The 22,120-nt window shown below is 40.5% G+C and overlaps 1 non-coding gene across 1 annotated transcript; it reads left to right on the top strand.

Moving 5' to 3' along the window:
* Positions 1–20,561: 20,561 nt before the first annotated feature.
* LOC118483520 lies at positions 20,562–20,668 on the top strand. The gene has a single exon (XR_004870810.1). It is a non-coding gene; the product is annotated as a small nucleolar RNA R71 (small nucleolar RNA).
* Positions 20,669–22,120: the final 1,452 nt, after the last annotated feature.

Here is a 22,120-nt window from a genome sequence, read left to right on the forward strand (position 1 = left end):
AGTCTTGTAATTTACAATGTATTTGTACGGTCTTTTATCGCTTATCGAGTCTGTATTCGCAGTCGACCAAGTCGGATATCCTCCTATCCGCTTGTGTCCGACTTATTTGTCTCTTCTGTTATGTAATAGTCTTTGAACAATGCATGTTGCATGTTAAGGGTATTTCTGTCAATATATGTGCTTATTTTGTGCCTGCTGTTTGCTGTCTGTTTGCAGCAAACAGTTAACCATTTGCAGCCTTCGACGAAACAGATGTGTTTCGTCGAAACACTAGTCGACGAAACAGACTTTGGTCTGTTGTATCTGTTTCGTCATGGTCAACGACAAAACAGATGTGTTTCGTTGTCTGTTGGGCTGGTGTCGTGGGCCAATTGTGTTTCGTCGGCCCAATTGGTGTTTCGTCGATGGTCTTGGCCCAGCTGCTATATAAAGGCACAATCTGTCTCAGTTACAACTTAGAGATGAGAGAATACCCTGAAGGTTACTTTGTCTAGACTGTGTTTGTATCAGTTGCATTCTCATCCAATTTAATCAAACGATTGTGTTTCTTTGGTTAAACCATTGTTCTTACTTTGTTCTATGTTTGTTTTAGCTTAGTTACGTGGATTCCGCACACGTGACTTTGTTTGTTATAAACAAGGGTTTGGTTGTGTAAATTGATCCTCCGATTTCGGGACCTACAAGTGGTATTAGAGCCTTGGCTCTTATCCTTGTTTAAAATCAAACATAGTTCGGTTTTATCAAGTGTTTGTGTGTTTTTCAGAAAATTGTTCTTAAAACTCATATTTTCTGGAAAACTTCTTAAAAATCTGTTCAATATGGTTGTTTGCTAAATAGTTTTATCAAAAACCCAGTTAGATTGTTTGTTTGTGTGATAAACCGGGTTTTTAGTGAAAGTCTTGTGCATTTTCGGGTTTCGGAAAATTTAACGGTGACCGGAAAGTTCAAAATTTCTGGGTTTGTTCTTCATTTATCCAAGGGATATTCAAGTTGTTCTTCAATATTCATAGAATTTAGATTTTAAACTTAATCTGAAAAGAAGTGAAAAAGTATTAAACTATTATTCACTATACATTAGTTGGTAGTCGTAGCATGGGGTAAAGTGAGAAAGGTAGTGTGAGTTGACGGTCTGTGGATAAGATTTGACCTACCTCACCAACTCTGGTTACCTTTTTCAACGAAACAAGCCTCGACGAATCAAACAATCGACAAAACAGATTCGCGACGAATCAAAAAGTGTTTCGCCAAAGGTCCCTTCGACGAATCAAAAAGTGTTTCGCCAAAGGTCCCTTCGACGAATCAAAAAGTGTTTCGCCATAATACTTCGACGAAACATACTTTGTTTCATCATAAGTGATTTCGACGAAACAGAATCTGTTTCGTTGAAAAGTGTTTCGTCGTGTGGGATACCATTTTTAAACAGAAGGTTTGCAAAACTATCATAACATTGTGTTTTCAAGTGTTTGGTCAGGTATTCCTCTTGTATACATTGAAGATGAGTTGCACAAGCCTGTGGGACTGGAGTACGGACCCACGACCAGGTCAAAGTTCAAATCAGACATCTATGGCTTCATACTTAGCAAACTCCATACCTTAACAACAACCTTCCATAAGTGCAAGTCAATGGGCCTTGGTATCAAATCAAAACCAAAGCATTCAAAATCTCTTGCTGAGTGAAAGTGAGACGGGTAGCAACAATCGCCCGCCTAAGTTAAATCACATGAATGATTATCCATCATGGAAGGGACGTTTACATACCTATGTTCAAGGGCAAAGCACCGAACTTTGGACGTGTTTCATTAATGCAGTTAACCCTGCCCTCGAGTTAGCAGCATCAACTTCAGCAGGTTATGCTAATATGCTTGAAGATGATAAGAAAGCCTATGACTTGGAGAAAAAGGCGTTTGCTATTCTTACACAAGCGCTTCACAAAGAAATCTATCATCAATTTGGGTATTGTAAGACCACGAAATGCCTATGGGATGCATTGGTGGTGAGAGGAGAAGGGAGTGCAGCTTCTAGGAAGACTCGCTATGATTTGTTAAAGAAAGAGTTTGAATCATTTCAGTTCTTGGAAAATGAAACCCTAAATGATATGACTTCCCGTTTCTATCATTTGATTAGTGAAATGAGTTCTTACAATGTTAATGCTACCCATCAGGAAATGATTGCTCGATTTGCTGATGCTCTACCTCCTAAGTGGAGTCCATTCATTGAACTTCTGAAACATACGGGTGCACTGGATGTAGCCAATGCCAGTTTCTATGAATTCATTCAGAAGTTGGAGCACAAGAATGAAGAAGAAATTCGGAAGGCTAAAAGAATTGCAGCTGCACCTCCTCAAAATACAGAAATGTATTTGCCTGGTTTTGGTCCTTCAGCCAGTTCTAGTTCCGTTCAACAACCGAAGCTTCAAACAGCGTTTGTATCCAATACAAACTCTTCTCCGTTTCCACAATTCAATCAAGCACAACCACAGTGGGATCAAAGTGCTTATCTTTCACAATCCATTCCTACACCTCAAGCACAACCACAACAGCAAGCTCATTATACCAACAATCCTCCACCCCTAAACCCTAACACGGTCAGAGTCGATACTTCAAACCTCTCACAAGTTAGCATTGAAGTAGCAAAGGAGCATATGGAACTCATTAATACAATGGTCAGTGCGTACTGCGGGTTGGTAGCAGGTCAAATTGGAAACATCAATATGACCAATGAAGATTATCAACAGATCGACAGGGATGAAATGGAGTTAATGGATATTAAATGGGCATTTGCAAGTGCAGTTAGAAGGGCAAAGGACTTCATGGCTCGAACTGGAAGAACTTCGTTGGAAGGCAAAAAGGATACGAAGTACGGGTTTGATATAAATGCTGTCACATGTTTCAATTGTGGCGAGAAGGGGCACTTCAAACGTGAGTGCACCCGACCAACCAAACAAGGCAATCATAACCCATTCAGAAACCAGACGAGTACTTCAAATGTCAATGCCCAGCAAGAGAATCGTGAAAGGAGGATTGTAGCAATGAATAACAATCAGAACCAGTCTGGACCATCAAATCCCAATCGAGCATTGACTGTCCAAGCTGACGAAGGGTGTGACTGCTCTGTACAGTTTGGGGAAGGTGATCAAGGAGGAGGAACAACATGTTATGCAAAGATCATCAATCACATCAAGCATGTTCATAAGGAGGAATTTTCTGAAAGTGACGACAGTTCGGGTTATACCGGGAGTTCTGATGAAGAAAGTTCTATTTCGGGAGATGATCACTCTGATTCTGATGTGAAGGAAGAAGCAAGTTCTGATGTTGAAGACTTGTTAAATGAAGCTGAGGAGTTGAAGTGTCAGAAATCAGTTCTGATCAAGAAGGCTGCTGTAGCATCTAAGGAAATGGAGAAGTTCTTCTCTGAAGATGGATCTTTTTCTTTTCATACTGCCTTTATGGCAAATGTCTTAGCCTCTACGAGTCAGGTAAATTCTGAAACTCCTGCTCCTAGTGTTTGTAAATCTTGTGCAGATATGAAGCTTGAATCCGAAAAGCTCCATAGTCATAATCAAAGTTTGGTTATTGAACTGTCTAAATTCAAAGAGGCTAATATGGCTTTAGTTCGAAATAAAAAGGAATTTAAGTCTATAATTGAAACTCTAAAGAAAAGCGTTTCCGAAGTTAACAAAGTGGTTTATCATAAACAAGTTAGCATAAACGATTACATAAACATTGTTGAGGAAACCAAAAAGGAACTAGCCATAGCCAAATGCAAGCATGATGCTATCAAGCAAAAGTTGGAAAGTTATTATAACTCCCGATTTGTGCTTGATCACATCATTGATGTTCAACAACTAAAGGGAAACAAGAAAGGCGTAGGGTATGAGAAATGTCCGCCCCCTTTAAGACATAACTATACCAAAATGCCTGGTGAAGAGGATATGCCACGGTATGAACCTAGTGTGCCTCTTGATTATGAGGAATTTTCTACTGGCCTAGGGTTCAAACCGGATAGTTCTTCAAACACATCATCTGAGCAACCAGAAACCTCGACATCTACGAAACAAAGTCCTCCAATCATTGAGGACTATGAGTCGTCTGATGATGAATCTAAATCAGATATTAGTGATCAGGATAAATCACTTAACAAGATGAAAGGAGTAGAAATTCCACTTGAAAATCATATTCTTTGTAATCCTGATACTCCTGCTGTTCAACCTGTGGCCAAACAAGTGATAGATCCTGTCAAGAATGACAAGACATCTGTGTCTACCATTAAGAGCAGTAATGTGTTGTATACTTTGGTTGGTGATTCTAGAATCTATTCAGATCACGATTTTCCAATTAAAAATGTCAATCCATCTTCGATTGATAAAGTTTTTGAAGATAACACAAACAAGTTTTTGGGAAAAAACACTTCCAGGAGTCGTTGTAACTCAATGTGATCCAGTTCCTAAGGCTGAGATTAGAAAACAATTTGGAAATCAAAAACCACCAACAAAGCAACAACCTATTGCTTCTAAGTGTAAACAACCAGAAAGGCGAGCTCAAAAGCCTAACGTTTCTCAATCGAAATCTGAAACAAAAGGAGCTCGTTATCAAAAGAAAGCAAAAGATGTCAAATTCATAGCATCGAAGGGTACGGATAAAATTGAGACTTTTGAAAACAAATCAAACACCGATTTGTACAACAAGTCACGATTTTAAAACGTAACAGTGAAAACAATTACACTCAACATACAAACGGGTGTGATGAGAAATCAAGTACCTCAGGTTCTACGGGTTCGACATCTGTTGGTCAATTAAATTCTCCTAAGTTTGTGGAAAGGAGAACATGTTTTAAATGTGGGGAGTTTGGGCATATCATTAAGAATTGCACAAACACTCCAAAAGATAAATTTGTTGAGAAAGCACCACCTGAAAAGGTTCACCCTCAACGTCGTCCAGTTTCACCAAAACATGATAAACGAACTGTTAAAGAACAAGAAACGAAACAACGACGTAAGAACATCAAAGCTGTTGAAAAGGCTTTAAAATTTGAAGTCAAAACAGTAAAAAGGGAACCATTAAAACCAGAAGAGTCAAAATCTGTTTACAACACTCAATCTGGTAAACAAAAACAAACTTGGAAACCTAAGACGGGTGATAGTTCAGGGGGAGCTGCTGTTTTTGAGAATCATCAAGAAATTGAGATCACTTTTCGTGATGCTTAGGGACGACCCAAGACCACTAAGGCTTGGGTCCCCATCCTCAACTGATCTTTTAATGATATGTGCAGGATGTTCCAGGAGGAACTATTAATAGTCATTGGATTGTTGATAGTGGAGCATCCAGGCACATGACAGGCGACTTACGGCTTCTATATGATGTGAGAAATATTAGAGGAGGCTTTGTCGCATTTGCGGGAGACAAAGGCGGATACATCACTGGAGAGGGAAGTATCTCCAATGGTATTGTGTGTTTCGATAAGATCAATTATGTTCGTCAAATTGATCATAATCTTCTCAGTGTGTCGCAAATCTGCGATAAAAAGTTCACCGTGCATTTCGATGATGCCGGTTGTTATGTGCTTAAACCTGGTTTCAAGATTCCTAAAGAATGGATTCTCTTATCGGCTCCAAGAGTTAATGATCTCTATATTCTTGATATGAGCCAAGTGATTACAACATCTGCACAAGTCACTTGCTTTGTCTCAAAAGCCACAGAAAAGGAGTCTATATCTTGGCACAGAAGAATGGGGCACATTCACTTGAGGAAAATGAACCATTGGTGAAAAACAATCTTGTGGATGGTGTGCCTGTGAGAAGTTTTCATTTACAAGATATCTGTGTTTCGTGCCAGAAAGGGAAGCAAACAAAGAAGTCTCACCCTTTGAAGAAAATCAACACTGTTAGCATGCCTCTAGAACGTCTTCATATGGACCTTTTTGGACCTATGAAACACAAGACAACTTTCGGGGATGCTTACTGTCTAGTGGTTACTGACGATTACTCTAGATTTTCATGGGTATCTTTTATGGCACACAAGAGTGATACTCCTGGCATCCTCAAAGATCTTCTTACAATGTTGGAGAATCTCTACACTTTGAAAGTTAAGAGGATCAGAAGCGACAATGGAACGGAGTTCAAGAATCATGTGATGGATGAGTTCTGTACTTCTAAGGGGATTCTGCATGAATACAGTTCTCGATACAGTCCACAACAAAACGGCGTCGCTGAGAGGAAGAATCAGATGATAATTGAAACTGCAAGAACAATGCTGGTAGAGTCGGAACTCCCTGTTCAATTCTGGGGGGAGGCTGTGTCGACTGCTTGCTACACATTAAACCGAGTTCTTACAGTTAAGAGATATGGCAAAACTTGTTTCGAACTTCTACAGAAAAGGAAACCGGATCTTTCTTACTTAGAACCGTTTGGCGCTCCATGTACTATGATTGAGCAGGATGGAAAGTTTGGCGCGAAAGCTATCGATGGTTTCTTCTGTGGATATGCAACTCCAAATTTCCGTGTATGGAATCTGGCAACCAAAAAGATTGAACTATGGAGTGAAGTAAGGGTTCAAAGGTACACAAGTCCTGTTAGGGCTCCGGGTGATCCTTGGATGTTCGATTACGATGGACTGTTTGACTCCTTTAATCTGCCAACCTTTGACGAAGAATCTGCAGCTACTAGAATGTTATTTGACAGTGATAACGCTGCTGACTCGCCATTGGTTAGACCTGTTATCGTTAACCCTCAAGGTTCTTCTTCGGTTAACAATACCGTACAAAATGAGGTATTTGAAGATGCTACCGATTACAATGAGTCATTGGAAGATAATGAATATCATGATGCGGCAGAAGGATCTTCAGCTCCAGTTGCTCCTGTTCAAGGTGCTTCATTGGAAACTCCTCATGTGCAGAATGTAGATACTGCTGAAGGAAATGCATCCACCTCTACACATATTCTAGGTGTGGAATTGGTTGTTGATCTTAATCTTAATAATTTGGGTATCAATGCTCGTGTTCCTGAAAATCCTGAAATGAGGATTCACGATACCCATCCTCAGCAGAATATTATAGGAGATGTCCATCGCGGTGTGCAGACGCATAATCAGCTGAGAAATAACCAGAATGCTGGTTTATATTCAGCCATCAGAGAATCTGGTCTTCAAAATGATTGGTCCTTCGCGTGTTACGTTTCACAAGAAGAACCAAAATCTTGGAAAGAAGCCTTAAAGGATAATGCTTGGGTTGAAGCCATGCAGGATGAACTGCAGCAATTTCAAAAGCTTGGTGTTTGGAAGCTTGTTGAAAGGCCGGTGAATTACAAGAAAATTGGCACTCGCTGGGTTTTTAAGTGCAAGAAAGACGATCGTGGAGTAGTTATTCGTAACAAGGTGAGACTGGTGGTTCAAGGTTTTCGCCAGATTGAGGGGATTGACTACAATGAAGTTTATGCACCAGTTGCACGTCTGGAAGCTATTCGGATCTTTCTTGCTTATGCTTCTTTTAAAGGATTCAAAGTCAACCAGATGGATGTCAAAAGTGCTTTTCTTCATGGGATAGTTCAAGAAGAGGTGTATGTCGAACAACCTCCAGGTTTTGAAGATCCAATTCACCCCGATCGGGTCTGGTTGCTCAACAAAGCTCTTTATGGTTTACATCAAGAACCTAGAGCTTGGTACGCAACCTTATCCAACTATCTTTTGGAGAATGGATTTCGACAAGATCTTATTGATTGCACTCTCTTTATCAAGGAACAAGATGGAGATCTTCTATTGGTACAGGTATACATTGATGATATCATATTTGATTCTACTAATGATTCTTTGTGCAGGCAATTCGAATGTATTATGCAGGAAAAGTTCGAGATGAGCGCTATGGGGAGATGACTTTCTTTTTGGGCCTACAAGTTCAACAAACCGAGTCTGGGATATTCATCCATCAGACTAAATATGTTGGTGACATCTTGAGCCGGTTCCAGATGTCAGATGCAACGCCCATTGGTACCCCACTTCCGCAGAATCACGGGATTACTCTGGATTTGAAGGGTGAAAGCATCAACTCTTCATACTATCGTGCCATGATCGGATCTCTCATGTATCTTTCTGCTTCAAGGCCTGACATCATGTATCCAACGTGCCTGCTTGCAAGATATCAAGCCAACCCGAAGGCCTCTCATCTGTCAGCTGTTAAAAGGATTTTTCGCTATTTGAAGGGATGCCCAGACACCGGTCTTTGGTACCCTAGGGATGATAGCTTTGACTTGACTGCATACAGTGATTCTGATTTCGGTGGTTGCAAAATTGATGGCAAATCAACAACAACAGGATGTCAATTCTTAGGAAATCGCCTAGTTACGTGGCAGTGCAAGAAGCAAACGTGTGTTCCTACATCAACTTGTGAAGCAGAATACATTGCTGCCTCCAGTTGTTGCTCCCAAGTCTTGTGGATACAACAACAATGGCGCGACTACGGTTTTGAATTCCTATATACTCCTATTTTTGTTGATAACAATGCTGCCTTACAGATCACTAGAAATCCTGTGCAGCATTCCAAGACCAAACACATCGAAATTAAATATCACTTCATACGTGATTGTTTTGACAAAAGATTAATCGATGTCGTTTATATCCCCACCGATCACCAACGTGCCGACCTGTTTACAAAAGCATTTGATAAATCGCGGTTTGATTATCTACTTTTGGTCAATGGCATTAAGGTGATACCCGAGTAAACTTCTTTGGCTAATCGTTTTTGTAAATATTTTCTTTCAAAATTCTAAAAAAATACAAAAAGATTTTCACTTTCGTAACCTTTTAGCATTTTAGGGGGAGAAAATTTCAAGAAAATACAAAAACATTTGAAAAACTCAAAATCCAAAAAGATGTCTTTATGTTCTGTCTTTTCGTTTGAAAAAAAATTCAAAAATTAAAAAAAAATCTGAAAAATTCAAAAATTCAAAAAAATTAGAAAACCCAAAAATGAGTTTCTTGGAAAAAGGAAGATAATGATATTCACTGGTGTGGTCGGTCAACATGGTCAAAAATGTTAAACAAATGATAAGTATCTCTACTAACGATGTATCGGTAGGCTCACAATCAAACTAAAATGTGCAGGATGATACAAACCTAACAGACTTCAAGTCTGGTGGGAACCATTCATTGGCATATGGTCTTGGTACCGAAATTTCGTTTGATAGATTGCCGAGGTTCTGAGATATTCGGTCTTTATGCTGCTTATCATCTGGGTATCATGGTTGTATCTTTTACCGAAAAAAATAACGAGGACGCAAGTCTAGATCTTCCATGATACCATACATACGTGTACATATTGCATTCGACCTCAATAAGTGATAAACAATCACATGTCCAAACAAATAAGTGATATTATATCACATTTATCCGGGAGTCAAGTTCGTCTCTATGCTGTACGAAAGTACTGACCTGTTCACGGACTTGCTCCTGTGCCCTCATGCATCGAAAATCAAGTTCCTCATCAATAAGTGATTCTATCACATAGGGCTTGTTTTCAAATCAAAATAAGTGAGTATCTCACATCTTTATACGGTCAAACAGATGATAATCGGTATACTCACCTGTAAGATGAATCCTCGTGCATACCTTGATACGGGAATGTGTCGTGAAGTGGATTCACATCGACTTGTAAGTATAATCCTTACCGTAAATCGTATCTCCTATTTGTGATTACGTTTGATAAGCTTGAGTTCATGTGGACAACAATACCGATAATCGAGGTAGTATACTTATCAAGAACCTTGAACAGAAATCAAAATCATGTTGACTAAGACCCTAAGCTGGTATGATTCCTTATCCTTGAAACTCGCAAAAGTTGCACTTGTACTGTTGTTTATCTCTTTCAATTGCATTTCGTTTAGTTTTCCACGTTTTAAATTTGTTTGTAGTGTAGTGTGTAAGTTCGGTTTTGATTAAGCCAAAGTTGTTGCTTGGTGTTTATGCTGGAAGCCTGAAACCTACTTCATAAAACGTCCTTGCATTTGTAAACTCAAACAAAATGGCAAAATGTTTAATTAATTAAAATCTGTGCAGTGTGCAAAATTTTCATGCCTTGGTGTTTTCTAAAAAATGTTGTCGACGAATCAGAACATGGTCGACGAAACAGAATTCATTTCGACGAAACAAAGTCTGGTCAAAGTCAAGGTTTCATTTTGGTCAACCTTGGTCAAACCTGTTTGGTATTCGACGAAACAGGCTGTTTCTTCGAGATTATGACGAAACGGAATAGCCCATCTCTATTTTGTCATGGGCTAAACTTTCTGGCCCAAGTTCTGGCCCAACATTCTGTTTCGTCGAAGCCCACTATCCATTTCGTCGAGTTGTCCGATTCGTCGAAGAGAATCGGTGTATAAAGGGACCCAACTGTTCATCTTCTCCAAACACACCCAAACACCCATACTTTCGGTCATCCCTAAATCACCTAAAATCATCATTTCAACTCGAAATCTTGCAAAATTCAAAGGTACAAAAATGTTCATGTTCATGTTTTTCACATATTGCACCGTCGGTTTTTGTCGGAAACCCTCGGAGACCCTCAGAGACCTTGTTTTCCTTGATATTCTATGTTTTGATGTTGAACTTGTCTTGGTTTCTATCATATCAGTTATATTTAGGGTTCTTATATGTTTGTTTGCCTTGATTCGGGTTTGGGTTTATGTAACAAAAACAGGGGATTGTTGTTTGTGGTGGGTTTACCGTCCTAAACGGATTTTGACCGGAAATCTCATCCCCATTAGATTTTGGGTATGTTTCCTACTTGGGTTGGGTTAAACAAGTAATAGTTTGTAAGTTGTGATGATCTGTTCATTGTTTAAACCTCATACGGCGAAACGCCCAATTTCCAAAACCCTAACTACGGCGAATCAGACAGTCGGAGAAACAGAAAAGTCAACGAAACAAATCTGTTTCGTCGTGTAACTGGTCAACGAAACAAAGTGAGTCCGTTTCGTCGAAGACATGATCGACGAAACGCAGTGGTCAACGAAACAGAGCTGGTCAACTGTCAAATTCTGTTTCGTCGAACCTACTTCTGTTTCGTCGAGTGATTCTGTTTCGTCGTCCATGCCTTAGGAAATTTCACAGTGTGTTATTTGTTCACAGTAGACATAGTTTGATAGGTTATCTGTCAGTTGGATACATGTACTTGTATCCATACATGTCTATATGCATATGTGATGTAATTGTTGCTTATTGTGGACATTTCCAATTTCAGATGGCACCGAAAGAAGGCAAACGGAAACCCGCGACAAAGAAGGAGAACAAAACGGAAGAGGAGATTATGTCTGAAAAGCGCCATAATCAAATCGCCTATTTGGATCCGGAAGAAAAACTTGCTGAGTTGAAAGATATCACAAAGTGGATCAGGGAGTCGCGGATAAATTATGCTGTCACGTTCTCGACGCCGGTTTACAAGTCTCTCATCAAGGCGTTCTGGGATTCCGCAAGCGTTGTGCAAGTGGGTGGAAAGGATGTTATCAGAGCCCGTGTGAACAATTTGGATGTGATCGTATCTCCGGATATTCTGAACGAAGTGCTACAACTACAAGACCATCTGGACGCTCCAGATTCTATCCCAATTATGTGTACGCGAGGCTGCTTGTTACGCATGAAATGTACCGGAGACATCTTCAGCACTCAAATCAACAAGGGTGATCTGCCGTTACGCTACAAATTTCTGCTACACGTTCTCATCCAGTGCCCTAGCAATAGACGTGCCGGTTATGACATGGCTGGCAACGATCTAGTTGGTTTTATGGTGGCTTTGGTGCTGAACAAACCGTTTAGCATCTCAAGGTACATCTTTGGCAACATGAAAGAAAACATGACAAGAACTGGGAGTAGGATAACCGGGAACAAGTTCTGGATGTATCCACGGTTTCTTCAAATGGTTATGAATATTCAACATCCGGGTCTTCCTAAAGCCGACAACGATGTTCTGAAAATAGAGGCGATGAACTTCAATTCTTTAAGGATAATCAAGAATCTTGCGCACAAAAGATACAAAGAAAGCGATCCTCCAAGAAAGTTGTTCGGTATGCTAGGAAACACTGAATACGTTGCTCCTGAAGAAAATAAGTGGCGTCACGATAACAGTGAATCCGATGATGAAGAACCGGAGTTGAAAAGAAGAATGAGTGAAAAGTTCGGTCCAGATCTAGTTGATTCGGAGAGTGATAGTGATGATGAAGGTGATGATGGTGGTGATACAGGTGCCGTTGGTGCATCTAGTGTTGGAACTACTGGTGGTACGTCAGCTGGTGGTACATCAGCGGGTGGTACATCAGCAGGTGGTGTGTCAGCGGGTGATACGTCAGCCGGTGGTGATGACGAGGCTGATTCAGATTCTGATGATGATGATCATCTGATCGAACCTGGATACGAGATGTATCTCGATGAACGCGGTGTAAAGAGATTCAGGAAGATTCGACAAGAAGATGATCCAGAATACGTTCCTTCTGATTCTGAAGCGGAACGTCTAAGGAAAAGGAAAGCAGAAAAATCTGCAGAACATTAGAAAAAGAAGAAAGCTCGCTGATACTTGAGTACCTCTGCTCGAGAATCTATCCCTCATGCACCAGTTCAAGAACCACCGGTAGTATCTTCAGCTCCTGAAACTCAAACAGTATCTCCTCAGGCTATTCCACAAAGATCCATGGCTGAAGCAATTAGAGCAACAACTTCTCAGCCGAGTGGTGAGCGTCAGAGGATCTTCTTGGAAATGACTCAAGAGGAGAAGAATAACTTTCTATTCTCTCATCTTGAAGCAGCGGCAGATCGTATTCAAAGGCAGATGGACTTCATCAGGATCACGAAAAACGATCAGATCACTCATCAAGTGGACATTGATAGGTTGAAGTCCATGGTTGGCGAACAACAAGCTGTAATACAACGCCAACAAGCTGAGATTGATCAACTTAAAGCCGAAAACGTCCGTTTAAGAGCTGCAGACGAAGAAAGACAAAGAAGTAGCTCTGTACTTCAAAAGCTGGCTGAAGATTTGAGAAGTAGATGCGATGTCATGAAAGAGTGGTACGACTCGCGGAATACCACAATACTTGAAGGGGCTAAGAAGTTAAACGCTGGCTACGAGTTTCTATGATCTCGGGTTGCTACACTATGGGAGGATAGATGTAAGCAGCAAGAAATACTGAAGAAAAAGGATGATGATCCCGAGGATCAAGGGAATCTTGATCCCTCTGCTACATCACAGCAACCGACAGCAACTACATCTTCCGCAATTATTGTTGCTCAGCCACCAACAGTTGAATCTACTCAAGGAACTTCTTCTGGAGCAGCTGAAGAAGTACAACAAATTGAAGGTACATCTGATATTCCTAGCAGTGCTGATCTCGCCTTGCAGGTTATTCATCCATTCACCGGTGAATTGCTTGAGGAAGGAGAAATTATTGAAGATCTCTCACAACAGCAGTTGATTACCCTAAATGCAATGAGAGATATAGATGATGATGAGATTGAAAAGATGCCTAGTGAGCCGGAATCTTCAAATGTTGAAAACATCGAAGAAATTGTCTTCGAGGGAAATGTGAAGAAGTCTTCGTATATTCGACAAGATGGAACTGAGTTTGCCCCGTTTGATGAAGACTGGTTAAAAGATAATGTAGAAGACATTTATGAGTATTTGAAGAACCGCGATTCATCAGAAAATGCCACCGATGCATTCTTCGCATGGCGTCAACGGTTCTTGTAAAATGTTTCCAAACCCGTGCCTGAGGCTGCTCAAGTTGACTACTTATGGTTTGAGAAAGTGAAGCCTAGTGGGAGAATCCTATGTTGGTTGTTTGTGAAGGAGATACATTGTGTTGCCATTAAGCGGGAGTTTGGGATCCAGTACTTTCGGTCTTTGCTGAGCATTCTCTCTTTGCCATTTTATGATGTGGCCGCTTTGACAAAGATAGATCTCATAAATCGCTCAAAATATGATGGTGCAACGTTATTCGAGCGATTGATTAGGATGAACAAGAAGTCTGGGTGGAAGGACAAGTCTTACAAACCTCAGTTCCCCATCTACCAACAAATCAAGTTTACGCTTGATCCGGCAACCAACACTGGCAGATACAAGCTTATTTATGAGCCAGCGAAAGTGGTAGACAAGATTCCCTTGATGCCAATGAGGCAAGACTTTCTTGGTGAAATGCGTTTATGGTGTTATGATTCCGACACACAAGAGGCAGTGATCGTTTTCAATGGCGATCAAGAGAATTTCAGGATGTTGGATCCAATGTGGATAGTTAATATGTCCGCATCCGACATTAACAAGTTGTACCGGCATGACATATTATATGAAGACAAGGACGCACATCAGGAGTTAAAATTTCAGCGCGTCGCTTGCTTCTGTTACTACAGGGGAATACATTCAGGCAGTTCATGGTCCGAACGACACTGAAGAAGGAAGATTTAAAGATCGAAGACGAGTAACAGACAAGGGGGAGTTTGTTGATGCATTTTTGTGTCTGTCACTAGTCTTGTAATTTACGATGTATTTGTACGGTCTTTTATCGCTTATCGAGTCTGTGTTCGCAGTCAACCAAGTCGGATATCCTCCTATCCGCTTGTGTCCGACTTATTTGTCTCGTCTGTTATGTAATAGTCTTTGAACAATGCATGTTGCATGTTAAGGGTATTTCTGTCAATATGCTTATTTTGTGCCTGCTGTTTGCTGTCTGTTTGCAGCAAATAGTTAACCATTTGCAGCTGATGCGTGCAAGTGTGTATATGTTTTAGATGTATCTTTTAAGCCCTTTTTACACTTTTAGCCAAGTTTTAAATTTATAAAACACGATATTTACTAACACTAAACACACATATGGGCAAGTGCACCCATTGTGGACGTAGTATAGTGTTGGTAAGATACCGAGGTCGTCCAAGGACACAAGAGCTTTTAGTACCGGTTTTTCCTCAACGTCTAACCAAATCAAAATGTTAGAAAAAGATTTTTAAACTAAGAAAATAAAACTAACTAAATGCTGAAAATAAAATAAAAATAAAAACAGATAGACAAGATGAAACACTTGGATCCGACTCGTGTATTAGTATAACCTTTGATTATTTTCGCACTTTTGCACTTGTTTAAGAGATTATCTTAGTTATTGTAGTAGGCCCCTCTTTTGAAGGCGACGTTACCCTCAACCCAGTAACTTGAGTCAGCAAGGATACAATCCTAAAGGGTCGGATTATTGAAAGATAATGAATTAAGTTATTAATGCAAATTATGGTAGGCCCCTCTTTTAGAGGTGACGTTACCCTCGACTAAGTAGTCTGAGTCAGCAGGGATACAATCCTAAATAGCCGGGTTATAGTATTAATAGTAGTTAACTTATGAGGGGATCAAAGAGTTTGGATCCCCGCCATCCAATACCTTTGGGTATTGAAGGAGATCCTACTAAATTTGACCTAGGTCCCTTGCAGGACCTCTAAACGCTGAACAAGGGCAAGACCCTTACCAAACCGTTCCCTTAACCCCCGACCAGGTGGCCAACATACCTCCATATAGACCGTGGATATATGAATAGTGAAAATCTTTTATTTTATATAACAGTAAAATAATGCCAAGACACCACGGACAAACGATAAGGAAAAGTCACCTTCAACATAAGCAACTAGTTATTAAAGTCATTAATACAAAACCAAATAAAAAGTGAAAAAGATTAAAAATAAAAAGTATTATACTAAACACTTGTCTTCACCAAGTGAAAGAGACTTAGGCAAACATGGCCTTGATTGTCAAGAACTCTTACAATCAATCTTGGATCCTGTCACACACTCTATGATGGATAATGGATGATGGTGGTGGATGATGGTGTTGTGATGGTGGTGGATGGTGGATGGTGGATGAAGTGTGAGAGAGGTGGTGTGCCAAGGGATGAGTTGCAATGAAACCAAGCACTCCTATTTATAGGCTGAACAGAAGCCTGGGCACGGCCCCGTGTCCGCTGGGCACGGCCCCGTGCCTGTCTGACAATCTCTCTCATCATTAATTGTAATTCGCAATTACAATTAATGCGCCTGAAGTACTTTCGCCACGCCCCCGTGTTCACTGGGCACGACCCCGTGGTGGGCAATAGAAGCTTCTATAGCTTTGTCTTATCTGCTGCTTCTTGGGCACGGCCCCGTGTTGGCTGAGCACGGGGCGTGTTCAGTCTTGTTAGGATCTGAGTTTGGATTGATTGTGATTTGTGTTTGAATTTAGATGAACAGATGAAAGAGTAGTGCAGCAGAATTTAATGGAACCAAACTTTTCACAATCAAACATAAGAAATGCTATCAATCATACATTTTCTAACACTGAATCAAATGATTAAATTTATTTTTAAACTCTGATTACAATGTGTGTATGATATGCAAACTCCCCCTCAGTCTGAGCTCTGTGTTTGTTCGTGCAGAAAGAAGATGGTGAATGAGCTAAACAGAACAATACAGAGTACTGTTCTATTTATAGGCACTCGCAAACCACTGAGCATCAAAGCTGACGTCACCATGAAAGTGACCTCTAACCTCCTAACAAACTCTAACCTCTGATCTATACAAACACTGCTATGCTAACTACTGGTATTACATTTCAATGCATAAACTAAACATAAACTGCTGCTGCATCCTTCCACTGCTGTGAACCCAGCAGTACTTGTCATGATCAGCAGAGCTTGAACCAAGGCAGTAGATTGAGCAGCAGAGCCTTAGTTCTTCTATCAGACTTTGTCTTGGTCAGCAGTTATAGGTCAGCAGATTGCATGATCAGCAGATAGGAGGTCAGCAGATGTTGAAATCACTTTCAAGGGGAGAGACCCTCAACCAGACATCTGCTTATTTTGAATCTACTGCTGTGATCCAGTTTTGGCTTTTATTATCTGTTCCTTTGGTAGGGTTCAATCCCAACAAGTCTTCTGCCTTCTCTGTTTTGCTTGGGAGGATGCTGTCGAGGGGTCGGGCAATCCACTTATGTTCCTTTTCTTGTATTTATGTTAGATTTAGCTGCCTTTTTGCTTCTTTTGTTAATTTGAGCTCATTTAATCCTGAAAATACAAAAGGAAGACAAAAACACTCTTTTTCCAACATTAGTACTTAAAAAGGGTTAGTTTTATGCCTTATTTGATGTAATTTATATGTTGCATTTTACACACATCAAATATCCCCACACTTGAATTTTTGTTTGTCCTCAAGCAAAACTCTATAATATGTGGCTTACACTCCCAAATGGAACGGGTAGAAGAGAAGGTTTTGGCTTGTCATAAAGTGTCGGGAATCCAAGATCTTTATTGGGTTTTATTTTTATTTATTTACAATCCTATTCGTTATGACTTATTTAGAACGTTTCATAATAGAAATTACTTATTTGGGCATAACATGCCTTTTTAAAATTCCATTTATATACAAGTTCACATACCTCACGGGAGAAATCACTCACACTCGGCCGAATGTGTCTTTTTTAGTGAATCACTCGAGAGCGGCATGGAACTTATTCCTACCATAGGCTTGCCAAGCAATCAATCCTCCTCCTTTTTAACTTTTTACCTTTGTAAATATCAAGAGGACTTTTTGGGTAAAAGCTTGGGCTAAAGGTGGGTGGTTGGGTTAGTGGTTAGTAGAAAAGGGCTAAAAGCGTAAAAAGCGTCGGTTTTCGTAAAACATTTTGTTTTAGTGACTTTTTATTCTTAATGAAGTATTTCTTCAAACAAGCTTTTTTTAGGAGCTTTGTTTGTTTATTTCTAACTTCATTGTAAAATTCTCTCTCTCTCTCTCTTTTTTTTTAGTCACACGAAAACCGAGCTTGTTACTAAAATAAAGGGTAAAAATAAAAAGGGTTTTTGGTGGGTAAAAAGGGTTTTGGGTTAAGAAATGAAAAGGTTTAGGCTCAAAGGGGTTAACTAGGGGGAGTTTTTGGGTAGGTGAAAAGAAAAATAAAAATAATGGTTTTGAAAGAAAAAGGGTTAGTCCTATGCCTCCATCATTTACTTACTTGGGTTTAAGTTGGTAAGGACTGGGAATGAATTGTGGTGACAAGTTCTAGAGTCGTAAGAACCAAGCGGCTATTCACACAAGAAACAAAAAATGAGCATTTAGCGTAAAGATGTATATTTGTATGCTCAATAAAGGCTCAAAACTCACTTTTGTGGGAATGGGTTTTTATGTGATCAAGCATATATAATCGAATTTTAACTAAGCTTGTCATGCCGTTTCATAATTTTCTTATGTTGGTTCTTTTTATCACGACGCTATCGGATGTAAATTTGTAAAAATATAAACTTGTTAGTCTTAGAATTCCCAATTTAAACTTTAGACAAGTAAAAAAATGACAATTTTTGAAAACAAAATTTGGGGTGATTAGCGGTTCCAATAGAGTTTTGTGTAAGGCTTGTTATTAGGATTTGCAAAATTCAAGGTTTTAGCATCCCCCCCACACTTAAATTACACATTGTCCTCAATGTGTCCCAAAAATAAAATTTTTAGGTTGATTGAATGTGTAACATGGTGTTAAAAGCAAAAATTTATGTTACTGGCAGTCTGGACACGGCCCTGTGGTGACCGGGCACGGCCCCGTGTTCAGGTGCCAGTAACGATAATTAAAGAAAAGAAACAGAAGCCTGGACACGGGGGCGTGTCCGGTGAACACGGCCCGTGTCCAGTTACTTGAACTTGGCATTTTTCTGCAGGGTGTTCAGCACGGGGCCGTGTTGGCTGGGCACGACCCGTGCTGAACCTACTGTAATGGAGAAATTGTTGTCAGGTGGCCTTGTTCTTGTGCATGAGGCCATGTTTCTCGTTTCCCTTATCATCCTTTACCACCATGAGTGTGTTTTATTCCTGCAAATTAAAACTAAAAGATTAAACTAAACTAAAGATAGTTCCGCGGAATGCCTCCGTGGTGTGCCACGTTTATAAGGGTCCTTGGCTAGACCCAAGGTGAGGTTATATATTTTCTGAGTGGGATGTTTTGCATCCCATGTTGCACCGTCGGAGAGCAGCATCCAAACTCGAATCAATAACCTTCATGTAGTTGACCGGGTCATCGTCCTCTATTCTGTTCCCAACCCCGAATTTTACTTCATCATCCCCATACCTTAAGGTGAGCGTTCCGTCATTCATGTCTACCACTGCCTGTGTGGTGGCGAGAAATGGTCTCCCTAGTATGAGGGGGACTTCAGTGTCTTCTTCCATATCGAGTATGACAAAGTCGGCCGGGTAGACAAATTTGTTTACCTTGACTAGGAGATTTTCGATGACACCTTGCGGGAATTTGACGGATCGATCAGCAAGTTGTATGCTCATTTTTGTAGGACTCGTTGTTCCTAGGCCGAGTCTTTTGAACATTGATGAGGGCATGAGGTTAATGCTAGCCCCAAGGTCGGCTAGTGCATTACGAACGGGGGAGTCCCCGATCGAGCAAGGAATCGTGAAGCTTCCGGGATCGATTTTCTTTTGGGGGAGTTTGTTGAGTACGAGGGCAGAGCATTCTTCGCCTAAGTTAACTAATTGCAAAGTTTCAATTTTCCTTTTATGAGTGAGGAAGTCCCTCATGAACTTAGAGTATTTGGGCATTTGGGTTAGGACATCAATAAAAGGAATGTTGACATGCAATTGTTTAGTAGACTTTCGAATTTTACGAATTGCTCATTGGTCTTTTGACGGATTAACCTACCGGGGTACGGAACCCGAGGAGCCTTGGTAGGCTCTGGTGATGGAGGGGAACCCTTCTCTTGTAGAGGTGGCGGTATAGTCTCCTCGGTAGGCGGTGGCACTTCCGTAGGACCCACGGTGCGGTTTCGTAATGTGATGAGATGAACTTGCGCTTTTGGGTTTGTTTCGGTATTGCTTGGTAATGCGCCTTGTGGTCTCTCGGAAAAATTTTGGGCTAGTTGACTTATTTGTTTTTCTATGTTTTGAATACTAGCTTGTTGATTTCTAAAAATTGATTCTAATTGTAGAAACCTTTCCGAGTTTTTCTTTTCAGTGTCGGAGATGAGGCGAGATATAGTATCTTCAAGCCTTTCTCGTCCACCTTGTTGTTGAGGTAAATTTTGTGACTCATTTCTTGGTTGTTGAAAGTTTGTTCGTTGGTGTTGTTGGTTACTACTATTGCCGGGTTCTCTCCAACCAAGGTTAGGGTGATTTCACCATCCTTGGTTGTAGGTGCCCGTTGGAGGACCTGACGGCCTAGGTCTATTATCAATGTAGCTTACCGACTCTTGTTGATCGTCTGTTTCTTTCATACAACTCCAATTTTCATGTGGCCCACCACACCCTTCACAAGCCATAACCGAGACTGTTTTTGTCATTTCCAATTTTTTTATTTTCGAAGAAAGGGCCTCGATTTGGGCTTGTAAAGAAGTGCTTTCATCAACCTTATGGGCGCCCGGGGCAATAGATTTATTGCCTTGGGGAGTGTGCCACTGAAAATTGGTTTGAGCAATTTCCTCAATATGATTATATATTTCATGCGGGTGGCGATTACCTAAAAGTCCCCCGGAGCTAGAGTCAAGTGTCTGCCTTGTGTGTGGCAACAACCCATTATAGAAAGTGGATACTTGTTGCCATATCACAAGGCCGTGATGTGGACACTTTCGCAATAGCTCCTTGAACCTTTCCCAAGTTTCATATAAGGATTCCCCGTCCTCTTGTGAATATGTATTAATTTCAGTCATTAATTTAGCCGTTTTAGCGGGAGGGAAATACTTATATAAAAATTTTGGGCTAGTTCATCCCAGGTGTTTACCGATCCAGCTGGGAGGGCGTTAAGCCAAGCTTTTGCTCGGTCTTTTAGTGAAAAAGGAAACATTCGGAGGCGGATGGCGTCATTTGATGCTCCATTGATCCGAAAAGTATCACATATTTCTAAGAAATTAGTAATATGTAGATGGGGATCCTCGTCCGCAAGCCCATGAAAGGTTGCGGAGTTTTGAAGCATTTGTATCAAATGCAGCCGAAGTTCGAAGTTATTGGCTTCAACATTCGGTGCATTGATAGCGGCGCCGAGATTACCTACGGTGGGTCGTAGATAATCCATGAGGGTACGTTGGTCCGCCATTGGAAGTGGATTTCCCGAAACCTTCTCTTGGTTTTTGGCTTTTAATCTTTTTCTGAGAAAGCGTTCGGGTTCTTCTAGAGGTTCTTTTATGTCCTTATTAGAACTGGAGCTCATACACTACGTAGGGGTGGCGTTTGGTTCCAAGTCCTGCAATAAAAACAGAAAAGAATGCTGGTCAGAAGGTTCACCACGGCCCCGTGCTCAGTGAACACGGCCCGTGGTCGGAGTTACAGTGATTGTTTTCCAGATCCCAGTTACTGGAGAGTTGGACACGGCCCCGTGTTGCACCGACACGGCCCCGTGGTCAGCCTTCTGTAACTTGGAAAACTAAAAACTGCCAGTAACAACGCTGGGCACGGCCCGTGCTGAGCTCTGTAGAAGCTGAAAAACTATGAAAATCCTAAAAATTAAAAAGAAAAATAAAAAATATGATTAGGCCGTTGATTCCTAACTTTCTTAAAATCCTTGTGTCCCCGGCAACGGCGCCAAAAACTTGATGCGTGCAAGTGTGTATATGTTTTAGATGTATATTTTAAGCCCTTTTTACACTTTTAGCCAAGTTTTAAATTTATAAAACACAATATTTACTAACACTAAACACACATATGGGCAAGTGCACCCATCGTGGACGTAGTATAGTGTTGGTAAGATACCGAGGTCGTCCAAGGACACAAGAGCTTTTAGTACCGGTTTATCCTCAACGTCTAACCAAATCAAAATGTTAGAAAAAGATTTTTAAACTAAGAAAATAAAACTAACTAAATGCTGAAAAATAAAAAAAATAAAAACAGATAGACAAGATGAATCACTTGGATCCGACTCGTGTATTAGTATAACCTTTGAATATTTTCGCACTTTTGCACTTGTTTAAGAGATTATCTTAGTTATTGTAGTAGGCCCCTCTTTTGAAGGCGACGTTACCCTCAACCCAGTAGTTTGAGTTAGCAAGGATACAATCCTAGAGGGTCGGATTATTGAAAGATAATGAATTAAGTTATTAATGCAAATTATCGTAGGCCCCTCTTTTGGAGGTGACGTTACCCTCGACTAAGTAGTCTGAGTCAGCAGGGATACA

Source organism: Helianthus annuus, chromosome 10 (genome assembly GCF_002127325.2).
Source record: "Helianthus annuus cultivar XRQ/B chromosome 10, HanXRQr2.0-SUNRISE, whole genome shotgun sequence".
Classification (NCBI taxonomy): Eukaryota; Viridiplantae; Streptophyta; class Magnoliopsida; order Asterales; family Asteraceae; genus Helianthus; species Helianthus annuus.